General features: G+C 29.8%; 1 long non-coding RNA gene across 7 annotated transcripts; it reads left to right on the top strand.

Annotated features, from left to right (window-relative positions):
• Nucleotides 1–14,553: 14,553 nt before the first annotated feature.
• On the top strand, nucleotides 14,554–19,376 carry LOC148234018 (uncharacterized). Of its 7 annotated transcripts, XR_015810148.1 has the most exons (5): nucleotides 14,554–14,720; nucleotides 14,787–14,824; nucleotides 14,925–14,993; nucleotides 17,853–17,934; nucleotides 18,179–19,376. It is a non-coding gene; the product is annotated as an uncharacterized LOC148234018 (long non-coding RNA). The 7 variants fall into 7 exon arrangements; XR_015810147.1 differs by having other exon boundaries at nucleotides 14,787–14,993; XR_015810146.1 differs by lacking the exon at nucleotides 14,925–14,993 and having other exon boundaries at nucleotides 14,787–14,878.
• Nucleotides 19,377–25,855: the final 6,479 nt, after the last annotated feature.

The following is a 25,855-nucleotide window of genomic DNA, read 5'->3' on the forward strand; positions in this document are numbered from 1 at the left end:
GGAAAAGTGTGCTATGTTAGTTAATTTTCATAGTCAAGAAAACAAAATTTTAAAAAATTTTGCATTCTTACAGACTAATGGTTTCACACAAAAGTGTGCTAAGAAAAGAATGCGACCGAGAAATTACAGGGGAACGCAAAGGACTTGCAGTTTTAAATATTATTTAAATACCAAAGAAGCAAAACATTAATATAACAATTAATATATCTAAAGGAAGAGTGGACGGTGCTCTCAATGCAACAAAATTTTGCAGAAGATTTTCGTGCTAGAATAAAAGGTTCCTCCAGGAAAATCAATTAGAAATGCCATTATACAAGGTCTCACAATCCAAATAGAAAATATTTAAACTTTAAATTGAATATAAGAAAATGTACAATTTATACGTTGCTAAATGTAAAGAAAAGAACATAAGTTAAATTAAGGAGAATTTTATGGGAATATTTTTAACAATGAATTTAATTTGCACTTTCATCATCCACTTAAAGACACGTGCCAAAAGTGCGATTCGCGCAAAATGCAAATTAAAACGTCACTCAATATTAAATCAAAAATAAATCTGATGAAATGCACGTCATCTAAAAGATGCCGAACTAGCTAAAAAAAGCCTTAAGATAAAGATAAAGCACTCAAAAATTCCAGGAAACTATTTTGATTTTATATTTGATTTGCAAAAAGCACTACCAAGCCCTAAAATGACTGTTTCATACTATAAACGAAATATGTATGTTTTAAATCAAGGTTTCCACAATTTACATGATGATGAAATTCATATGTATACCTGGGATGAACCAACTGCATCCAGAGCATCACAAGAAGTAGCTTCTTGTTGTTTAAAACATCTATAAAACGTGGCAACTCAAAAACATTTTATCGCTTATAGCGATATGTGCACTGGCCAAAATAGAAATATAAAGTTGGGCTTAATGTGGATGAAAAATGATCAGTCTAGCGATAAAAATATAGATACTAATTTTAGGGAGGAGGCAGTTTTAAAAAGTAACAAAAATATTGATGGGGAAACTGTCAACTATCTGAAAACCTTATATGAGTTTTAAGAAACGAGTCGTATAAATTGTATTATAAAATAATCAATCAAAAGTGATTCACAATTTAAAACTATTGATTTATCGGCAAAACGGGGTAGGCCAAAGATTTTCGACAAAATAACATTTCCATATTTAAGTAGAATAAATAAGTCCTATTACTCAAGAGAAATATAAAAGTATAATAAGTGTATTGCCTTATACACCACCCATACATCATACCTCAAAAATTTTCAACATCTTAATTTAAAAAAAAATAGTAATATTCCTTTAGGTATTTTGTTATGTTGTTGTGTGCTATTTATATAAATATTATATTTTTTCCTTTGCTTGTTCTCTCTTTTTTATACAATAAAATTAATTTTTCTGTTTAATGCACCTATTTGAAAAAAGTATGAGGTGTTGAAATAAAATAGAAAGGTAAGATTTAAAAATAGACACTTTACGCGATTATTTCGACAAACTTAAAGTAAATTACCATGACAGAAATAAAAATCATTCTAAAACATTAGTTAAAAACCTTAATAAGATAACATAAATATTTTTTAAAAAAAGTGCTAGCTAATTTAATAAGAAACAAAAAGTTTTTTTTTTTTTTTCTTACTTTTTTTTGCCCTAAAAAATAAATAAATAAAAGTAAGAACAAATTAATAGATACCCAGGTAAATGGCTTTGGCCAGGAACTGGAAAAAAAAATATTAGACACTGTATAGAAAGGTAAAGAAATAAATTATTCTATTTTTTCTTATTACAATTATACTCTTGAAATTTTCATGAAAAAAGACCGTAAATTGTTTACTTATATTTTTACATCAGTTCAAACGCAAACCATTAATTATCAAACAATAACTTAATATGGACTTGCCCCACATTCAAAATCAACGGCTCATATATTGCAGATGATTTTAGTTGTAATGCTTTGTTACTAACAATTCGACTTAAAATTAAAAATAAATAAACATTCATATTTTAGAGTAAATCCTGTTGCATTGAGCGAGTATTTGCTTACAGTCAGTGGCGTAGCTATGGTGGGGCGGAGGGGGCGGGCCGCCCCGGGCGGCACTTGCTTGGGGGCAGCATATTCGCGATGGGATCATCTAGTGTGGTTCTTAACCCTGAATGCACTAAAAAATATATAAATCCACGAATAACAAGACCTTAATAATAACCAATTTATTATTTTAAGAAATGCTGATTTTATGACCCTGCAAAAAATGTATGGGGGGGGGCGGCAATTTTAAGGATCGCCCTGGGCGGCACATACCCTAGCTACGCCACTGCTTACAGTCATATGAAAAGCAATGAAAATCGGGAAATAAATCTACTTAAAACGAAATTCAATATGCTGCCTTCAAAACCGACCATGTTCAGAAGTCTAGACAAAAAAAATTAAAATTAAAAGATGGTCACGCTTAATGCTTTCTGAAAATCTATGACGCAAATGTATACAGGTTTACGAACTTCGAACTGTTAGATTGCTAACGCCTAAATTATCTGCGTGGTTCTGATAACACACTGTTGTTTCAACTGAAAAAGAACGTCCACAACTTTCTTCGCATTCAAACCTTTCGTTGCCAAAACACAATTTCATTACATCAAACGTTTCTTAACAGTACACGCCAAAACAATATTGTTTATTTTACGAGATACTTTATCACTCGTTTTTAACTGAAAAAAATGTTCTTATTTGATTATTTTCGATCATGAATTCATGTCTAATTTGAAGCAATATTAATAGAAAAAAAAACGGATTCGACGTTACAAAAATATGTCACAGTGATATGACCTTGAAATATAATTGTTTATGTTTTAGTCTTAAATTATTTTATAGTGGTATTGGTTCATGAGATATGACTATTTAACTTTGAGTTCTATTTTTTACCACTCAATAGTATGTGTGATAATAAAATGTAGTGCGTTCACACGTTCTTCCAACAAGTGATAAAACCGATGATCTCATTTATACATTTAGCATATTGAAACACTTTAGTTTTTGTAGTTTTCAGCACTTGAGACTAATGTTGATGGAATGCATTAAGCAATTTTGTAATTAAGTGTGCTGTCGTAAAAATTTGCTGGAATGTGTTTTATAAACATATTTTTTATTAAACACATTATGAATACCGTTGAGTAGGTGTTTATAAAAGGCATTAAGTTGCTTATACAAATTTTGTTTTATTGCTAATTTCACGTTTTTGAAATAAAACAATTTAGAAATTAGGTGTTGATTGATATTATTTTAAAGATCATATATTTTTTAATACTATTGAAGACAAGACTTTATAGTAAAATAAGCTCACTATAATTTATCACACTTCTATGCAGTTAATTCAAGGGAATAATAAATATATTAGTAAGAACAGAAACAATCAGGATGATCAACTTGTACAAACACGATATCATAGAAACGGTTTTGATTTAATAGATAATAATACAAAACACCGCGGGGTTGTTATGTTTTTAAAACTATTTATATTTATGACAGAATTCTTAAATCAGGTGAGACTAATACAAGAGAATCATATTGAAACCATGCATAGAAAATTAACCACCAAACATCCTATGTTGGTAAACAAACATAATGCAATAATGCGAGAATTGTTTATCTAGTTTTGATTGATTTGTGTATTGACAAAAATCATCTTTTTTATTAAGTTTATTTTTGGTATTAATTATTACTATTAGTTCATTTTTTGTTATCAGTAAAAAAATATTATTATTACTCATATATTTTTTTACCGAATTTTTATTCGCTCTAATTCTCTCGCAGTGTTACAGATTTTTCTTATCAAAATGTTCAGTTAAAGTATCTATTTTTAAATCACGCTGTAATATCGAGTTGCGGGCAAAACATGGAGCATTTGACGTGATTCTTAACGAACTATTTTGTTGCGGAAGTAATCAATGGAAGTATTTTGAAGGCCCTATTAGGAATAGAATCATTTCCGGGGACTTTGCGATTAGGCAGTAGTCGAATATTACTAGCTAGTTAAGTTGTTAATTTTTTATATGAATTTTCTCTGATTAAAATTATTTTTAACCTTTCTAATATAAATTGTACATTGGTTTTTTAGACTCTGCTATAACTTCAGCCTTTAAGCCCAAAATTTAGAATTTAAGAACAGATTTTCGAATTTTATGAATTGATCCAAAAAGCAAGAATACCTATTGTTTCAGTTCAAAATTATCAGACATACGCCTCTATTTACAAATTTATTAATTAGCTTAATCGCAAATGCACGTTTTAGATCAAGGAACAATGCAGCGATCATAATGCTTTTATGTTTGCAATTTATCTCCTGTCCATCAGTGCCGCATTAACTTTTAGGGTGCGTTTATGCCAATTAAACTCAAGCTTAATTCAACTAAGCGTGCATTATTCAATTTTATAATTAGTATTGAAATTTTCACAGCACAAACTACACACAAATCTCAATGAAATTTACAACCTAAAATATACTTCATAACAATACTATTAAAATCTAGTACATGATTACTTTCTATTTACCTTCTACGAGAATAATATTCGATCTTTAGAGAAATTTCATAACATTTAACATAGGAATTATTATTATACTTCTAGTGTCTGGTGATCTGATGAATTCAGATATGATTCCAGACATCGACAAACACCTTGTTGATTAGTTTCAAGTATATATCCTTAATACTGTGCTGTACAAAACACTTCTACGGCTATCGTCTCTGTCATTAGGCATATGTTTTGCCACTATGATTTACCATCATAAACATTATACATCAAAGGAACAGATTGAAGTTTTTTGATATGGCTTTTTTTGTATTAAAATTTGTTTGCAAACTGTTGACTTTATTGCTTTTGGAATGCTTAAAAAATATTAGACACGAGAAGAAATATTCAACGAATGTAAATTTAAGTATTCGATTTAAAAATTCAGATCGAATACCTAAGGAAGAAGCAAAGAAATAACGAAAAATCAAAAACAGCAACAGCTGAATTATATAAATTAAATGTTTTTATAGATTGTAATATCGGTAATTTGTCAACTGGATTTAGTGCAGAAAAATAAATAAATAATACATGCAGTATCATGTGGTTATTCCTAAAAGAAAATTTAGAAAAAACAGTCTCAAATCTATCCCGAAAATATTTTTTTAAATATATAATTTCAGTAAATCATATCGAAATACATTTTCACCAGTAGATATATATATTTTTAGCAATGAAAATATAAATTATTATAAATGTTACAATGAATGTGTTTTTATGCGTTTTACACTGAGCAGTAAATAAAAAATAAATAAATATTTAAATATTTATTTAAAATAAATAAATATTTATTTGTAGCATAGAAAGGATTTATTTGTACTTATCATTATTTATTCAAGAAATTATATTACGATGTTAAAAATATTTAAAATGCCATTTTTGTCATGAGGCCCGGAATCAGTGTTTTCCCAGGGCGGCCCTGCTCTTATCACATTTAACTTGTGGTTAATTAAATGCATTATTTAACTATTGCAATGTCTAAATAAATAGAATTTAGTCATTGTTTTTTGCTTATTGAAAGATAAAAGGATATGCAGTAATAACATTTTTATGATGATTTTAGCAGCATGGGGTATTGTATCATCATGATATAAGATAGCGGTCTCCAAGCATGAAGGCAACATTTATTATAAATTTATTCCTAATATTTTCAAAGAAATTGTTATTTTTTGAGTGATTAGAATAAAAAATCAACTAATAATGTTAAGACAGTGGGAATGGAACAAAAAATAGAAACAAAAATTTACACAAGTATTATTATAAATAGCTTGGAAAAACCAATGTGTTTGGTTTGTACGGAAGTTTCAGCGAAAAAAGTATGAAACTTAGTAAATGCAAACTGCACACTGCAACTATGCGTTATACAAATACACTGATAAATCCATAAAAAAAGTTTAACCAACAAAAACGAACGTGGAAAAAAATTGTTTCTGTCTTTTCAAATGCATTGCTTGCATCGTGCCAGTTTTTTTACAGAACCGCAAAATATAAAACAATATAAAAAAAATGTTCTTTTGCTAGATACAATTGATTTAGTTGAAATAGTGTTTCGCGAATTATATGCAAAACAGTATCCGCTTGCTGATAATACAGTAAAACATTTGATGATATATCTGAAGATCTTTACGATCAGCTAGTTTCTCGACTGCAAACCTCAAAATTTGCAGTACAAGTAAATGGAGCAAAATAACTAGATGTTACAAAAAATAATAAAAAAGAAGTTAGAAAACGTATCATTTTACAACTCTTTCCAATAACATGAGAACGATATAAGTTGAATAATTACATTCAATTCATAGCAGTACTTATTTCTACCCTTAACCCGATTTATTGCATCTAAGTATTTGAACTGATAATTGGTTATAACTGACATACTGTAAAATTGTCTTATCGATATCCAATTTGACCATAGTATAGATTTATTTACTTAGATTAAATTGTGGATGATTAGTAAATATATTTTTTATAAATATTTTCGGTCAATTGACCTATTATAAATTGAAACGTGATATTTAATGGATGCACATCTGACAGGTTTTCGTCAAGATTCACTTGTATTGATACGTATAATGCAACTGCCAATTTTATAAATGCGCTACTCTCGATAATCTACTAATTCCGTTTATAATCTTTGCGCCAGATGTCGCCCTTGTCTCGGAATCCCACCCTGTGGTTTTTACGAATTGGGGCGTGCCTCAGTAGGGGCGGATTGGTTCGGTAGGAGCCACGCCTACTACCCTTGTGTCTTAAAAATTACATTGACTCACAATAGTAACTCGTTTTGTTCTCGCAGACAGTGACTTTCAAACTTGTATTTTATCTAACCTTTTCTTACCTGCTATACCATTTAATCTAAGAAAGACGTTAGGGTATGTGTTGCATATTGCAAAATAAAATTAATTTATAAGCTATTATATACATTCATAATGCAAAAGTATTAAAAAATAATAATAATATTTATTATTAGCTTTTTAAAGAATATTAATGATTTTATAGATTTAGGTATTCTTATTAAACGCTCGTTAACTCCAGCAGATAAATAGACACGACATAAAATAAGTTGTTATCTCTACAAGTTAGGTACGAGTCGTATAAAGATCGATATTTTTCTGACAGTGTCCTGACGGTCGGATTAGTTTACAGAAATTTTATGAGTATGCCTCTAGAACAAATGAGGGCAAACGTCACATTAATAAGAATGTGTTGAAACTATTGATACGCGCCTTTTCACTCCAATTTGCGTGACTTACTACCTGCACTTCATTGCCTGAGACAATGGCTGCGAATGGAGATGCATATTAATAAACCTTATTTTAATTTGTTTGAATAAGTATACAAATAAAATTACTTAGAATTAATTAATAACATATTATTTAATCATGCTATTTTTATAATGTTATTTCACACTAGAATAAGTGTTTCTGAATACCAAATTATTTTATTTTAATACTTTCCTAACGTCTATGGTCAAAATTTCTATTTCTAAAGTTTTTAATAGAACCAATATTAATCTCAGCTGTTAATTGTCCACATAAACACACACAAAAAATCGGACAAGTTTGAAAACTATTTTAAAACCTTTGGTAATCGTTTTATTGCTTGTATTTACTTCAACATAATCAATGGAGATCAATGTTGATAACATCAAGATGACATAAGTAACAAGGAAATCTGAAAAATCTGGAGCATATATCCAACGGAAAACCAACTTGCTAGTCAACTGATAAGAACAAGATCGAACTACTAGGATTCAAAGTCATGCTTTGACCTCTCTTCTGATCATCCTCCAGTACAGTAAAACCTCGATATAATGGACTAATGCGGGTGAGAGGGTGTCCGTTATATAAAAGTAGATTTTCCGAATGTACTTTCTTAGAATGAAATGTGTCAGTAAAATTTCCATAAATGGATTGAAAATATTATGCGATTTTAAAGAATGATAAAGTAGGTATAAAACTTTATTTCACAGAAAAAAATTATCAAACTAAAATAAATAAACATGTTAAAAGAGTTAAAAATTCGGAGAATTTTGTCTTCCGAATAACTGAATAATTGTCGTATTTAATGAATGGTGCACTAATTGCTTTGTACCAGAACTTAAAATATATATGAAGCAGAAAGCTCTCGATTTTTAAGTTCCATTGATTATTGACATCCTAATATACAGGTACTGTTTCTTCCACCCATCACATCAATCATCAACCAACCATTTGCTCAACGCATAATTTCTACTTTCAAAAAATATGACATTAAGAGTACTGTGAATAAACTAAGAAATGGGTCAGTGATATTACTGACATTTGGAAAAAAATCTATTTTGGAATGTTTAAATCATTTTGCACTTGCTATTTCTCAAATAAGACCATAAACATTAAATTCTTGTCGGAAAGCAATTTGCCCCGAATGTGTTGCAGTCAATGAAACCGACCAAACATCGACAGTTTCGGCTGAAATAATTTCTTTAGCACATGAAATTGACGGGGAAAGTTTTGAAACATTTACCGAAAATGATGTCGACGAATTACTTGAGGGTAATGTCATGAATGACAATGATATCATTGGTATAACTCTTGATACCGTCGAAGAACAAGAATCGGAAGAAGATGAAACTTTAGTCACTCTCATTGCAAGTGTAATTCGAAAAAGTCTTCAACTTTGCAGTAAATTGAAAAATACGATAATTCTCAACGAGCAGTGTGGCAAGAGTGAGTGAGAGAAAAGACCGTACGTTACACGCGTTCAGCACGCCAAGTTCTTCTCACTCACTCCCGTCACTTAACACGCGAGCGAGCGAAAGAGAATGTTTCTCATCGCACGCGCCTGGTAGCCCGTGAAATGGACAATTAATTAATTAATTTTCATTTTTAAACCTCCTATGCTTTATGCAGCCCTAGTATACTCATGCATTTGTAGTCCTTTTCTGAGGATTAAAGTGTGCATAAGGATTTATTAAATAAATATATAATACGAATCTTTGTGAAAATCGTAATTTAGATTAAGATTATCCTGTTAAGTGGACAATTAATTATTTTATTTTTATTTATAAAACCTCCTATGCTTTATGAAGCCCTAGTATACTCATGAATAAATATGCATTTTCTGAAGATTAAAGTGCACCAAAGGATTGATAAAATAAATGCATTATATAAATCCTTGTGAAAATCGTAATTAAGATTAAAATTTTCTCAGGTGAAACATTTTCATATTTTCTTTTTACCTTGAGGTATCAGGAAATCATAATGACGCATTGAGTCAATGTTTATATCAATTAATGCGTCCGTGAATTGTACAATTAAATTAATATTTTTTTTAAAGAAAAATAAGAATGAAAATTTTTAACAAACATATATTAAAAATTGCGTTTGCACCAAGTCAAAACATTTATCGAAATTAGTCAGTTAGATTGGAAATTATCAGAAAAATTAAACTCCTTTGTTGATTTTTGATTAAATTTTAGTAAACAGACAGAATTCACCTTTGACATAAGGCGGGAGTTGTAATTACCAGGGGCGTACAATGAGATACTTTCCCTTTCGATCGCTCGCGTGTTTATGTATTTATTAAAATTATGACCATCGTGACCTGACAGGTTAACTAATGCCAAAAGTATAAAATATATCACAATTTTAAAATACATAAAAATATTTACATAAACGCACACACACACATATAAGTAAAAACACGAGAACATGATAAAAGAACAGACACAAATCACCTCAACAGGTATGCATTGTCCTACACGAATTGACTCAAAACCCCATATGTGCACGAGTAAATGTCATTATCTCTATGCACAGTATTGAGCATACGAAATGCCTTTGCCAGAGAAGATTTGGCAAGAGTTGCTCCAGTTCAAGACTTTACAGGCAAGAACAGTGGATGTGACCGTGAACAATAACCACCTTCCGAAGCCCACATTTGGAGCTGCTCGAGCCCCAAAGGGTTGTCTACGATGCGCTTGAGCAATTTCCAGAAGTGTTTAATTATATAAACATTTATGCGAGTTGACAAAGAAACGTATCCCAGCGCTCCCAGTATAAAAGCACTGGGAAACAAGAACGAAGGAATTTACACTGTACTTCTCCAGCTTCAATTCATTACATTGAATCATTACGCCCGGAATCCAAATAATAGAGCTAGTTTCTAGTATGCTGCGGACTAAAGCATCATAAAGAGTGCTCAATACTAAAGTATACCTGAAGTAGCGCGCATTTATTAAGATAAAATTGAGCATTTTTAATGATCTGCAATGTGCTGGTTAAATTTCCAACGTTCCTTGAAAGTCACACCTAAATCCTTAGTTAAAGAAGACCTGTCTAAAATATATCCGTCGAGATGGTAGGAATATTTTGCACGCATCAACGACTTTGAAATGAAATGTGTGACATTTCTTTACACTGAAAGGCAATTAGTTATAGCAAGCCCACCTCCATAAATAATTAAGATCTTTATTGATATCATAAGGAAACCGAAATCGACTGCACTTTCTTGAAAATGTTCAAGTCATCTGCATATAATAAATAAATTGAACGTTGCATTGCTGTTTCTATGTCGTTAATGAACAATAGAAACAACAATGAACCTAAGTTGGATCCTTGAGGTACTCCAGTAGAGGTCATATATCGTTCTGAAAGAGAGTTTTTATACTTGTCGAACTGATATCTATTGGTGAAGTAATTTGAGAACAAGTTTATAAAATCTTCAAAAAACTAGAAATTAGATCATGTTTTACAAGTAAAGCATGATTAACTTTATCGAATGCGTTTTCAAAATCTGTATATAACGCCCACTTGTACACCAGAGTCCAATGATCTTGAAACAAAATAAGAAAAAACCATAAGATTAGTGACAGTGGATCGAGATTGACGAAAACCTCGAGAAGCATACACCTGCAATGATTAAAAATGTATTTATGCAATACAATTTCAAATAATTTTGCAGGTGCTGAAAGCAACGCTATTAGCCTGTAATTGTCAATGTGAGATTTGACACCCTTTTTATGAATCGGTATGACCTTAGAGCATTTCCACAACTCTGGAAAACATGAGGATCTCAAAATTAAATTAAATATAAATTGAAGAGGGTGCAAAATACTAGACTTACATCCTTTCAGAATGTAGTCTGGGATAAAATCTGTTCCAGAAGAAAAAATGGACTTCATCCTGTTAAAAACATATAAATGAACATACAATAATATTGTAGTATTTGCATCAAAGGATATAAAAAATCGTCACGATGTAGACTAAGCGTAACTTATCAAATAGCTACTATTCCCAAATAGTAAATTCCTATATTATGCAAAATAAACTAGTGAAAGAGAAACTATCTTCATTTGAAAGATTGCTTCGAGAAATATCATACGATGGAGAAATATATAAATATGTAAGTAAATAATTGTAATGTATATATTGTATTATATGTACATATATATATTTAATCTTTAATATACCAGAGTAATAAAAATACAACAATAAATTACGTGCGATTAAAAATATATTGAGAGGTATTAGTGTTGTGTAAATTACAATAGTGAACAATTAACTGAATAATATTTACAAGGATAGAGCGAAATATATTTTCTTTTGACATTGCATTCTTAGGTGGGTATTTTTTGGATGTAGTAGTCCCAACATCTGAAATGAGTACAGGGCTTACTCTAAATAAGTGAAGCTTAATTTGTGTGATTAAATAAATTGGACCGAAAAAAGTTTCCATCAGTAAATGTCATTTTATTTTTGATTAATAAAAAACACTCGTATTCCAGCTGAATTATTAATAGCTTCGGTGCAAATTTTGCGGACAGGTTTTGACACTGATTATTCCTGACATGATTTTTGCAGACACTGATTTTACGGACATATATTATCCCAGACAAAAAAAATATTTTTAATAATATATTAAAAAAACTCAACGTAAGCATTTTGATGGTTGAATTTTTAACTCCCGAGTTCAACGTAGCAATCAGATTGAATTGAATTCAATGAATCAATTCTTTTACTTCGTGAAAAAAGCAAAAAATAAAGTTTGATCAATTTTTCTTTTTTTGAACAGTTGGCGTAAATAATGAAGGATTGATTAGGAAAATTAATGGAAAATTTCGGATGTTATCAATAAATATTTTTTTAGTACATACAGTTTCAATGCGGGCTAATTTTTCTCCCCTCTAATTTGTGCCTTGTTATTAACTGACCAAGTCATTCGCAAATATGCGCCCAAAGTATATCTATATTACATATATTATGATGTATTGAATATGCGGGTGACTATCTCTAGCGTGTTTTAATCAACTCTTTTAATTATTGAAAGCGAAATTTTTTTCTACATTTAAAGGGATTTTCATAAAACATTCATCTAACTTGCCTAGATGACCTATTTCCATTACTACATAATTCTTACGTTACTTTTATGACATTACTTTGTATAAAATTATTTAAAGCTAAGCATCATAATCTTTACAAACTAGTAATTTAGAAAAAAAACATCAGGATGAAGAGTGTAACGACAAAATATTCCGGTTGTTGACTTTTAGGTCTGTGGCCAAGTAAGAATAACGATGACACGAGGTGCTTCTTTGGCTCAACATCTGGATTTTGCTTTAGGTGAAATGATTCACGAAAGTGCATTTATCAAAGCTTATTAAAAAATCGTAATTAATAAAATGCATTAAATGTTCGATTAATAAAAAAAAGCGTTTGAAAGTTGGATCACCCTTTATATATGATATCCTTCAGTAAGAGCAATGTATTGCTAAAATCTATCGTACAACTGAAGAACTACTCTTGATTAAAATAAAACATTCATCGCGTCCTAAAATAGGACACAAAATAATATTTATATGACAATTGATTCGTCACATTAACTTTATGATTTGAAAGTTAATTCTCTCTAAATATTGAATTGAATTAAAAAAAAGTAATTTAATTTATTTAAAGAAAGTATGTACGTAAAGATAAATATAAATATTTTAAAATTAGAACAGTGGATAACAAATCACACGTCTAGGTCTTAGCTCACTGTCGTGATGTACCGAAGCTAGAGAGCGTGCGATTACCGAACCCCTAACTTTTGGAGTTTTAAATATTATTTTTGCTTCGTTCTGGTTTTTTTAAATTGAATGGTTAAAATTATACATTAAAACCATTGTGTAGTTGCGTTATTAACAATATAAATGGGAATAGATCGCACGTGCGCGTCCAAGAGATATGTGGTTGATCCTAGTGCATTTTTACTGTTACTGCGTTACTGCGTAAATTTACGCACTACATATACTATTATTTAGGATTTTCGAACTATTAGGCAAAATGGTTCAATCTATAAAAAACTACTTAACATTTTCAGCTCATTTAAAAATAGGTTCACAACTTGGCTAAATATTCCCAAAAGTAAACATTTTATATTATAAAGTTAGGTTTGAAACTTAGATATTTAATGATAAAAGTAAATATTGTTTATAATTTATGATTACATTTAAAACTTGGCTATATATTAATAAAACTAAACATTGTATTACATTTTAAAATAGGTTTGCAACTTTACTAAATATTAATAAAATAAAATTAATATCAAAATGTTTGGAACATAAAAAATAATAATAAAACGTAGCATTGTGTATTATTTAAAAATATGTTTGCAGTTTAAATACATAATAATAATAATAATAAATAGCATATATTACACATACGCTCAGAAATATGACTGCTTATATTGAAATAACTACATCAATATAAGAAAATAGTTTTTTATAATACTATGTTATATAAATAACATGTTACTTACATATAACACAATTCTATCATAAATTTTAATTTCAGTAATAAGAACGTTTTTTAGTTACATCATAAGTTACTTTATAATTAAAAAAAAAATTATATGTTTTATGGGTAGATATAAAACCCAGTTTTTAATTTCATTTACTAATTAGAAAGGAACAATAAACTGAAAATATCGACCAAAAGTGGCAAGCACAATATGCGCTTTAAAAATATTAATAATTTTGAGACCTTGGTCTATTCTTACTAAAAAATATTTTTATTGATATATTTTTTAAAGTAAATGTTTTTCTGCTCAGCATTATATATTTTATCAAATAATAAATGCAAAAAGTTTTCACTGTATTTAAAATTTATAATAAACTAAACATATTTTAGATCATAATAAATTAAACATATTTGAAAACCATAATAGGGTAAAAATTATTATAAAGGTTGAAAAAAATATTACTTTAAATTGTTTTAAATTGCGTTCACTAAAATTCAATTACACATTTTTCTGTATGGAGAAGCTAATACAAATCCATATTATTTATATTATATTTAAAATCTCTGATAAACTAAATATATTTTTCTTAAGTTATAAAAATTTTTTTTAGAACTTGATGATTTTTCTACATATTTTGTTTAACAATTTGAATCGATAAAATCAATTACGTAGTTCATTCTCAAACGCGCCAAAACTAGGATTTCCCTTTCTGTCATATGGCAACTTTACTATCTGTCAAACGCACGCCGCGCACGACTAAGTGTAATTAAATAAACAGTGAAATGTATTATAATCACGGTGCATTTTTCTTACACGGTGTTAATTAAAGATGATACAAAATGACGTAGCATTGGAATTATAGATAATATAAACAATAAATTAGAAGTGTGCTGGTAAGTGTTTGGTTATATGGATAATAAATCACGGTTATTCTAACAAAATTACTATTGACTTTTTAGGAACAAACATTAGAAGACAAACGTCAGTAATTACAATGGTATGATTGACATGGTAGTCAAAATGAAAAATCTGATATTCGTATAAACAAGAAGTTACGTTTTACCTACTATATAGTATCGTTCACAATTAATTTTCAGAATCAATGAAAGATTATTGCGACATATTATTAGTTAAAGAAGAGTTACCAATCAACATAATCCTCTAAGGCAGCGGTTTCCAACCTGGGAGGCGCGCCTCCCAGGGGAGGCGCGGACTATTGCCAGGGGAGGCGCCAACATTTTTTAATAATTTATTTTTTATACCATAATATCTACAAATGAATAAAACTTGATATATTAACGTAACAGTGAAAATTCAGTGCATGAATGGTAATTTTTTTACATTTACATATATTTAATTCCTATTAAAAAAATTATCTGGAGCGGAGAAATTTAAAAATGGGCGCGTTTGCAAACGCTCTGTTTCGGTAATACACAAAACGACCGCTAGTTGCATAAAACAATAACCTCAAATTTAAATGTCACTCGTGTCAACTGAAGCGTGTCGGCAGGGCGTGATATTGTTTTTTTAATTGTTTCTGACGTGATTTCTTCTTGAAAATAATCGTTAGTATATTTTAAACTTCATTTTTTTTTATTTAAACTATCATTGATTTTAATGTATATCAATAAAATATTTTTTAGACGAATGGATAAATTTTTGAGTGGTTACAAGAGAAAAGTCAACAATAATGAAGATACTGATGCTGATACTAGTGGGAATAAAATCAAAAAAATACAAGGAAGTAAAGCTCCCAAGAAAAGACAATACAGTTCATCCTATTTATCATTAGGATTCACTAGTGTCATTATAGATGGCTTGGAAAAACCAATGTGTTTGTTGTGTTCGAAAGTTTTGGCTTCAGATAGTATGAGACCAGTCAAATTAAAACGGCACCATGAAACTCTACATTCTGAATACGTTGATAAGTCCATAGAATATTTTGAAAGAAAATTGGATGAGCTTAATAATCAAAAGCAAACGTTCAAAAATATTCTTTCTGTATCACCAAATGCATTATTGGCTTCGTACCATGTCTCTTACCGAATCGCAAAATGTAAGAAACCACATACAATAGGAGAAACTCTAATTTTACCAGCAGCTATTGATATGGTTCGAATAATGTTCGGCGAATCATATGCAAAACAGTTGCAACAAATTCCGCTTGCTGATAATACAGTCGGAAGAAGAATCAATTAGTTTCTCGGCTGCGTACTTCGAAATTCGCCATACAAGTAGATGAGGCAACTGATATAGCTAAAGATGCCCATTTAATTGCATATGTTCGATATGTTGTGGAAAATAATATATTAGAAGATATATTATTTTGCAAACCCATTCCTGGAAAGACCACATCCATTGAAATTTTTAATATAATGGACAGTTTTTTTAAAGAAAACGACATAACGTGGAGTAATTGTATTGGACTGTGTACTGACGGAGCTCACTCAATGTCCGGACACAAAGCAGGTCTTCAAGCATTAGTTAAAAAGAAAGCACCACATGCTATCTGGACGCACTGTATGCTTCACAGAGCAGCTCTAGTGTCAAAAAATATGAGCGAGGAACTTAACAACATTTTTACAAAAATTATAAACTACATTAAGAACAGTCCTTTGAGATCTAGGCTGTTTGCAAAGTTGTGTGTAGATATGGAAGCTAATTATACCTCACTTCTGTATTATTGTGAAGTTCGCTGGCTATCTCGTGCAAAAGCGATTCAAAGGGTATTTCAACTCAAAGAAGAAATAACAGCCTTTCTCGAAGAAAATCACCACGAAGAGGCACATTTGTGGACGAACGATAATTTCCTTGTTAAACTTGCCTATTTAGTTGAAATTTTTGGAAAATTGAGCAGTTTGAATAAATCAATGCAGGGATCACAAATGCATCCACTTGTTCAAAAAGACAAAGTAAAAGCTTTCATTAAAAAGTTAAAGTTATGGAAGTCAAATTTACAAAAGAATGAGTTGGACATGTTTTCACTGTCAAAAGATTTCTGGGCCACAGCCAATATTGAAACAAGCAAGAATCTTTTTATTGAACACTTGGATGGTCTAGTGCTGCATTTTTCAAATTATTTTAAAGACCTTGATTTCTCAAAGTTTTTGTGGGTACAGAATCCATTTATCGACGATGAAAACGACAAATTTGAGCTGACAACCATTGAAAAGGAAAAACTTATAGAATTATCATGCGATAGCCTACTAAAACAAAAGTTTCAAAATGAAACCTTAATTCAATTTTGGATAATCTTAAAGGAGAGTATGAATCTTTGTATTGCAAAGCAATGCAAGTGCTTCTACCGTTTGTAACGTCGTATTTATGCGAAACGGGCTTTTCGGCACTGGCTGCAATGAAAACTAAATATCGCAACAGGTTAGTAGTCGAAAAAGAGATACGAGTGGCACTCTCCACATTGTCCCCAAGATTTGATAAGCTTTGTGCTAATAAACAACAACAACCGTCGCATTAAATTTTTATGCGATAGATGTAGTTGGTTTAATTGTTTAAAAAAACTTATATATAAAAATAAATATACACGTATGTGTATGTTATAACTAAACCTTGTTATTATTCTGTTAATTGTGGTTTTCAGTTTATTTTTGTAATAAAGTTTTTATTATTTAAAACGTGTCTATATTATTTAATCTATTAAAAAAATAAAAGGTAAGGGAGGCGCGGAAAATTTTTTTTTTTTTTGGGGAGGCGTAGTAACAAAAAGGTTGGAAACCGCTGCTCTAAGGTAACTTCCTTTTTTTTATCTTTCGGTTATCGCTTAACTTTTATTTATGGATTATATTAGTAGTAATAATGTGTTCAATGTTGAACTCTTGATAAAGGTCTTACTGTTTTTACCAAAAGAGAAATGATTGCACAGAACAAAAATTGATAAAGACCCATAACGTAGATATATATTTTGACACATCGAAACTAAAAATAATCCACTCTTAGATATTCCGCCTATCGATTATTCCAGTTATACAATCACATATTTATAATCATTGTAAAATTTCGTCTATTAGATAACATTCAAGAAATTACACCTTTAAAAGCTGGCCATTGGCTGATATATTGCGAATCGTCGCTCGGAACGGAACCGTCAAGGTATAATTTCTTTTGTTTATATACCTAGTTTTAATTTGTGTATACAATAACTTACTTACTACCCTAAATATTATTATAAAAATTAAAAAGCCAAGAGCCTATAACTGACTTTTAGGACAATTATAAAATTAATTTAAAAATTTTAATATTTGCATCCTCGCCAAATTATTATGTCATATTATTGTCAGTTTTTTGCGTAAATATTATCTTTAGATTTTAATTATTTTTCATAATTATTTTTAAGAAGCCGTGAGCGAGCAATAAGATGACTACGCAAAAATGGAACCAAACTTCTTCAGTTATAAAACCGCCTGCATCACAATCATTATCATGCGATCGTCATGAAAGATGGTATCTCCAAATAATAATGGATAAAAACTTACGTTTTATTAGCATTTATATAGTTTGATCGACATTAACTTTCAATCCTCATGCGTACTAAGTATATATTACATGTTCTCGTTTAAAATGTAACCGGTATATTAACAATTTGAGTAATTATATTCAGACAAATCTAACGCATATGTGCATTAAATCAGAAGCAATGATTAATTTGATGTATTACAAATCAAAAAACTTACTTTTTGGTCTCGGAGCCCTTCGACGGAACTTCAAATTTTAACATTTCACTACAAAGATTCTTTTATAACTGTTTATATACTACAATCACTGTATACTTTTAATCCTTACACGCACTATGTATATATTTCACTTTCACAATTAAAATGTACTTAGTTAATTTACATTCTGAATATTTATATTTGGCCAAATCGAACAACGCACATGAAAAATTAATGAAAATTATTGTCACCTTGCAAAATTATTGACAACTGTTGTTATTGACAACTCCAATCAAAAACAAAAGAATTTATTCGAAAATCAATCGAGCAAACTCAATTTTTATTATTATAATTAAATTATTAATTGTTGAAAATCTTATATATAATTCTATCTATACAACTATAGATAACTTTAGATTTTGGTTATTTACAATAATACGTAAAGAATTTATGGTATATAAAAAAATCACAAGTTTATATAATTATAAGTTAAAAAAATTATTATTTCTATAATCTATAACTATTTTTATATTATTATCAAACATATTTTTATAATGAATAAACATGCATTTAGTTATATTCTCGTTTATTTTGCGTAAATTACTTTTTAAACATCTTTCTATTATAGTATACTTAATTCCTTATTTAAGTTATCTACAAGTATTGTACGTTAGTTCAATAGATGCCAAAGATTGTATTTGTAAATTTAAATAAACACCTCATCTTGACAAATGTGTAAGATCTTCCATCCAATAATCTCGTGTCAACGATCTCAATAATATTATATTATTTTGCGCTAGTATTTATTTTGTACACGATTCTATTTTAAATTGTATACTTATAATATACACTGAAATATTTAATAAGCGTTTTATAAGAGAATTTTATTTATACGCGTATCCGTATATTGGTAGGTCGTGGTGACGCTACATACAAAAAATAGATAGCCGCTTTAAAAGAATATAATTTTAACATTTTTAAAAATAGTTACTAAATTGTTTATATAAAGAACAAATATAATAATACCATCGAATAACTTTTATAGATTACTTCTGATTACGATACTGTAAATTCGAATTAATATAATAGGATGATTAACACATATTTATAACGTAAGCGTGCAAGACGGATTATTTCTCAACTTCCAAGATATAACCGAATCAATAGTTGTTTGCAAAATTATATGTTTATAATTACTCCAATTTATTTTTAAACCAAGCTATTCACTAACTCTATTCCGAAATAACTCCAGCTCTTTGTTTGCTAGAAGATGGGAATCATCAACATAACGTACTTAATTCTAATATTACTTCCCCTGGTATAAACAAATAGTTATCACATCACTCGCTTATAACTTGTTGCGTGAAACCACATATGTTTATACAAAACACGGCATTTAAAATATTAAAATTAACACCAGTTTCTGATAATTAATAGTACTTCTCTTACATATGTATGTACATGTGTTAAAAAAATCAACGAATATAAACCCAATTTTTATGACCAGTGTCGTATCAGTGACGATAACATACATAACGATTGCTCTTTAAGAACTATACCATGACCTTTCCTTGAACCACAATACCAAGATATGTATATATTTTTATCAGAGCGTCCAAAATTATTTAACTTGTTTATTTTAAGTGAATGTAACGAAAAAAAATATGATCTCACACATACGCCCTGTTATCTAGACTCAAAAAATCAATACATATAAACTAAAATAATTCAGAACGAAACTTATTTTAAAAATATAATATTTACACAAATTACGTAAATAAATAAATAAAATAAAAATATCATTTAGATTAGAATATAAATCGAATAGAATATAAACACACCAACTAGAACTCTACGGACATCCCTGCGCCAGCTTCTCCACCATTGTTCGGAAAAACCATCTCACCCATCATAGTCTGTCGCAATATATAGTATAATCTAATAAAATTCTCACTAGTTTCTACCTGCGTCTTACTGGCTGCAAAGTCACACCCCCTGAGGGTTAGAATCCTGAAAGAAATAATGAAAATTTCTCGTATAAATGATACAATTAAATATATGTAGATGACATTGTAGCGACCTATTAATATATATTTCTATATCAATCTTCGGCATGCTCGCGCGCGGTTGCGGGCTCATGCCTCGTATTTTGTAAACATGTAGCAACTTTAATGAACATAATACTGCAGCTGCTCAATCTGTGTCTAATTGCCACCGGTCACCTCCTGTCGCCAAAATATTGCGAAAACGATCACCGAAGTACATTTTTCCTTGTAAATTGCCGAGCACTATGCTAATATTCGCTAGTTTCATTAATAGAAACGAAAGCGAATCAATTTCTATGTTTCAAAGAACTTACCAAGCATTTGACAGGACAAGATATATTTGATTCTATTTCGTCATATATAGATCAATTTAAAATTTCATGAGAGTTATGTGTAGGAATTTATACGGACGGTGCATTATCAATGGTGGGCTCATTTAAATAATTTTTAACCCTTGCTGAGAAAAAATATATACTCAATATTTTTTGCACAAAGAATCTCTAGTGTCAAAAACATTACCAGCAGTATTTAAAGCTGTATTAGATATGGTAAACAACATAAAAACGAAAGCTTTAAAAACACGAGTTTTTAAAAAACTGCATATCTATGGAAGCAAAGTACGAATGTTTACTTTTTCACACTCAAGTGAGATGGTTATCCAGAGAAAAAGTATTATGTCTATTCTTTTCAACCTTTTCTAAAATGAAGATGAGGATGATTTTGTACAATGTCTTCAAACTGATAAGCAATTTGTTAAAATTGAATATTTAGCTGGTTTTGATTACTTAAATAGCGTTAATACCAGCATTCAAGGAAACAAATAAAAAAATTGACTTCCCTTCCCTTACAGAAAATTATCATTGGATACAAAATCTCTTTGCCACGATTGATACATCAAGTTGTGAATTTTTATACCAAGAAAAAAATAATTGCTTACCTTGTCAACGGATCGTACTCTAAAAATATATTCTTTGAAATATCTCTGATTTTTATTCAAGACGAATATCTAGTTCTAAAGCACTAAAGATCTTATTACAGTATTCAACTTCATATTTGTGTGAGCTCGGTTTCTCGACAACAACCAATATAAGGAGGAAATCGCGTAGTCCGTAAGGTCTCAGACTAATAACTCTGAGGTTGTGGGTTCGAGCCCCGGCATATTACCACACCAAATTTAAACCACATCATTGAAATGAAAAGAAAATGGATTTGTAGAGTTTAAGGTCGTAAGCGTGAAATAAGAGCAAAATGCTTAAGTTATGTCTATATTCACTTCTAAATGGGTCAAGATTTGATCATAATGATTTTAATAAATTCTAGGAATACGCCGTCATTAATATTAAAGACGGACTTGCTGGTATTTTTATTTAAAGTAAATAGTAGAAAAATAAAAATAAATTTGATTTATCAGATATTCGTTTTAAACGGTTAGTCACTTTAAAAGTTCAACTCTATTCAATTAGAGGAGTTAATATTTTATTTTTAAATCGTACGTTAGATCATTCAGTCAAATTTTCCTTCAATGCTAAATTAAAAACAATTGGCATTGAACTAGCAACGGGACGATTCGCTATTAATAATCATATCAATTGAATACACTATACGCTTTTACAGCATATAAGACGAATATCGCAATTTATCAACCCGCAAATGAATGGACTTGGCATTAATAATAGATTATTATAAATATATAAGAAAAAATCAATTTTCTTGTAGTTCCATTTTTTTATTTTCTGAAATAGCTTTAATATAAATCAAGGTGGTGAATCAGACAGGCTAACGAACTTAGTCAAGATATTTACATAGTAAATTTTCTAGAAAAGTGTTATGAAAATCGGATTAAAATTATCGTTTCAGACTAGTAACTCTGAGGTTGCGGGTCCGAGCCTCGGCAGCGGCACTCAAATTTTTATTTATAAAATTACACTATTATTAAAAACCAGGCCCAGCTGCAGTGACATTTATTGATTATAAATTATATTAGACATAATAATTTATAGTTAATAATACAGGTGTCACCGATTCCAAGACTCAATCTGGTGTTTAATACTTACTTTTAGGCATTCATATGTCTGATTGCCTTACCCAATTGGTACAGATTTAAGCCGTTGTCACGCATTGGGCTTTTGCTTGTCAGGTTACAACGAAAGCTTTAATAAAAAAATGCTACACATTGCTCATTTTATTAACATATAATTTTTAAAATATATGGAAAAAATCGATTCCATTAAAATTTAATAATTTAAAATACAGCTTGCGTTTTTGGATGATCTCTGTTTCTATGACACATTATTTTTATAAGTTTTGTTTACACCCAAGAAATTATTGGTCTAATTTTTGTAAATTTAGTTAAATAATGAGTTTAAGGCCGTGCATTGTGTAATTTTGTATTTATTTCTAATAAACTGTGGATGATTGATTTGATATTTTTTTTATGAATTGCTTTAAGCTGCATTTGACTGTATTCACTGCTGAAACAGTTAAACCATATACATCAATAACATCTTGAAATGTGACCAAAATGTTGATGAAAAAAGATTATTTTATTTAAATTTACTAATTACACATATAGTGATATATTTGCTCCATATTGAAAACGGAACAATGTTATTTTTGCAAGATAAATTTTGTCACGTAGCGATTGAGACAATTTTTATATAAAAAAATGACCTCGACTGGCTTGTCCATATTCATCAAGTGACCCCAAAAACGTGTAGATATCTTTGTATGTAGTATATTCTGATGTTGATTTTTTCATAACAACTAATGTAAAATGAATCGGCATTCTAATTTTATAAAAAAATCCTCTTGTAATACAAAATATAAAGAGGGATTCTTAGAATTTATGACATTATAATTTTTCGATGGAAACGTATTAATTATGATAACCAAATATTTATTTTTAAATTTTATTAAAATTAAATAGACCAATGTTAAAAGCAATCGCATATCTAGTTCAATATCATAGTTTCAAATTTCATATAAACCTACGAAAATAATTTTTATAATTCCATACAATAGATCTCAAGTTTTAAAGTTGAAACATATAACTATGCCATTAGTGCAATTAGCGATTAAAACATCCTCCCTGCACTGGTCGCAAGAATCAGTGAGATTTCAATGTATTACATGATATTTTAATTTATGTTTTTATCAAATATAAGACATATTATTTAGCAGTATATGGCAGCTCTAGTGGACTATACTATCTTTAACTTGCATCCACCTATAATTTTGGTATTATTTAAATTTTGTTAGAGCTTCGTAGATGTCACTTAATAAATCTTTTTATTTTTTCAACAATTTATAGTTTAGTTTGAATAATATATTTTTAAGCAATATAGTATTCATACATACGAATTCTCCTTGGCACTCGATCTCCCAACCGGTGAAATATGTTTGTGATAGCATATTTATATTTTTTGATGTATAAACCAAGACAATTTAGCGACTCTGAATTTAAAATTTAAAATAAAAGCAACATAGTATCATAACATAAAATAAATAGTCATAAAAACAATGACTACTTTTTTCAAATTTTAAAAAATACTAAAGAAATATTTTAAAATATCATTAACCTTTTAACTTTTTGGCTGATATGATTTAATTTTAATTCATAGTTATTCTTAAGAAAAAAAAACATAGTATATTTAATTTTAAAATCCTAGTTTTTTCAAAAAATAAATATTAAAAAAAGTGAGCTGGAATATTTTACGACTCCGTGGCTCCAACATCGACTACACATTTTTATTAAAAACATTTTTTTAATTTTCCTGCTGTCCTGTTCGCACTAAAAGATGGAACAATGGCAAGATTAACCCCTAGCGTGATTTTTTAAACTTTTTCCATTCTAAACGTCCTCGCTGAATCCAAATTTACCCAAGTCGCCCAATGGCAAATTCTAGCGAGTATCTGCAAACAAGTATTACTAAGTAGGTTACTAGTTTGCACCATACTCACTAGATGTCACGTCCTGTCACATTTAATTGAAAATGGAAATAAAATATGTAATAGCGACGCTTCTGTGAGCTCTGCGCACACTTTAGGATTCACTGGTATAGATTAATTAAACTTTATTTTATTTCACTAAGCAATAGTGAGAACAGTAGAGTTGGTATAATGATTGATGCTTGGTATTTTTCAAAAAAATTATTAATAGTATTACCACCCTTAAGCTAACCAATGTAAATCACAATGCGTCACCAACTGCGAATACCTGGATGAGAACAAATCAATACTATCTGGCAGATGGTTGAAAAGTCGGATAGTTGTGCTTACTAATACTGTTCCTACATGAAGTGCGTAAACAATACTCGGGAACGAAAGTGCTGGTAATTAGGTGGCAAGTTCTTCTAAATATATTTTCTCTACCATCAGCTAAAGGCCGAGCCTAGATTACTTAACGCCCCAGGCCAAAACTAAGCTTACCTCCCACCTCCTATTTATATATTTAGATTTTATTATGGCCAAAAAAATTGGCGACACTCTGTTAACACTGGCGAGACGGACTTCTTCTCTCGATAAAACATTTAATTGGGAACATTTTAACATCATATTCGTTCATCTGCATTAATTTTTTTTGTTTAATTATATTTAAACATTATTGCATAAAAAGTGAAAATTTCGTAATACCTTGTAATACGCTTGTACACGTCGTGACATACTCTCTGAACTCTAGAAGAGATGACTGAACACACCATGATAATGACAGGGTGTTTGACTGTCTCCACAAGGTAGAATTTCTCCCCTGGGCGTCGTCAGACAAACGATGATTTGTTCATCAAAATTTGAAATGTTGACTTGTCAGAAAAGCACACCTGAAAAAAGACCATAATCACAAAATTAGGATTTTTAAAAGCTTAAAAACCACTAAAATGATATTTAACCAATTCCAGTCATCAATAGTCATGTGTTTGTGTGTTTTGGCCCATTATAGCTACCGTGAGGCGAGGTTTTTAACTGGACGATGACCCATCAGGTTCTCCTCAGCCAATCTCCTCTGGACTGTACTTGGATGACTTTTTCGTTAACAATCAAGGTAAGACGGGTTCGCACTCTTTTTGCAATTTTGGAGACATCCATGACAACTCTGATTTTGCGGTCAGTATAAGGTGTGGTGATCTGCTTTCTGCTACGTTTCTCAACGCGATCCATTTCTAAGGGCAGGTTTTGGTTGATTTTTTTCTTAATTCTGTTAACCACAGACGTCGAAACGCTTGAAATGGCTGCTATTTTCCTTTGGGAATGTTTAATAATCAATTATAATGTCTTCACTTCTACACATATCTTTGGAGACGTGGCCATACTTAAAAAAAA

This window comes from Plectrocnemia conspersa, unplaced genomic scaffold (assembly GCF_051122295.1).
Source record: "Plectrocnemia conspersa isolate PC_06_02 unplaced genomic scaffold, ASM5112229v1 ptg000006l, whole genome shotgun sequence".
Classification (NCBI taxonomy): domain Eukaryota; kingdom Metazoa; phylum Arthropoda; class Insecta; order Trichoptera; family Polycentropodidae; genus Plectrocnemia; species Plectrocnemia conspersa.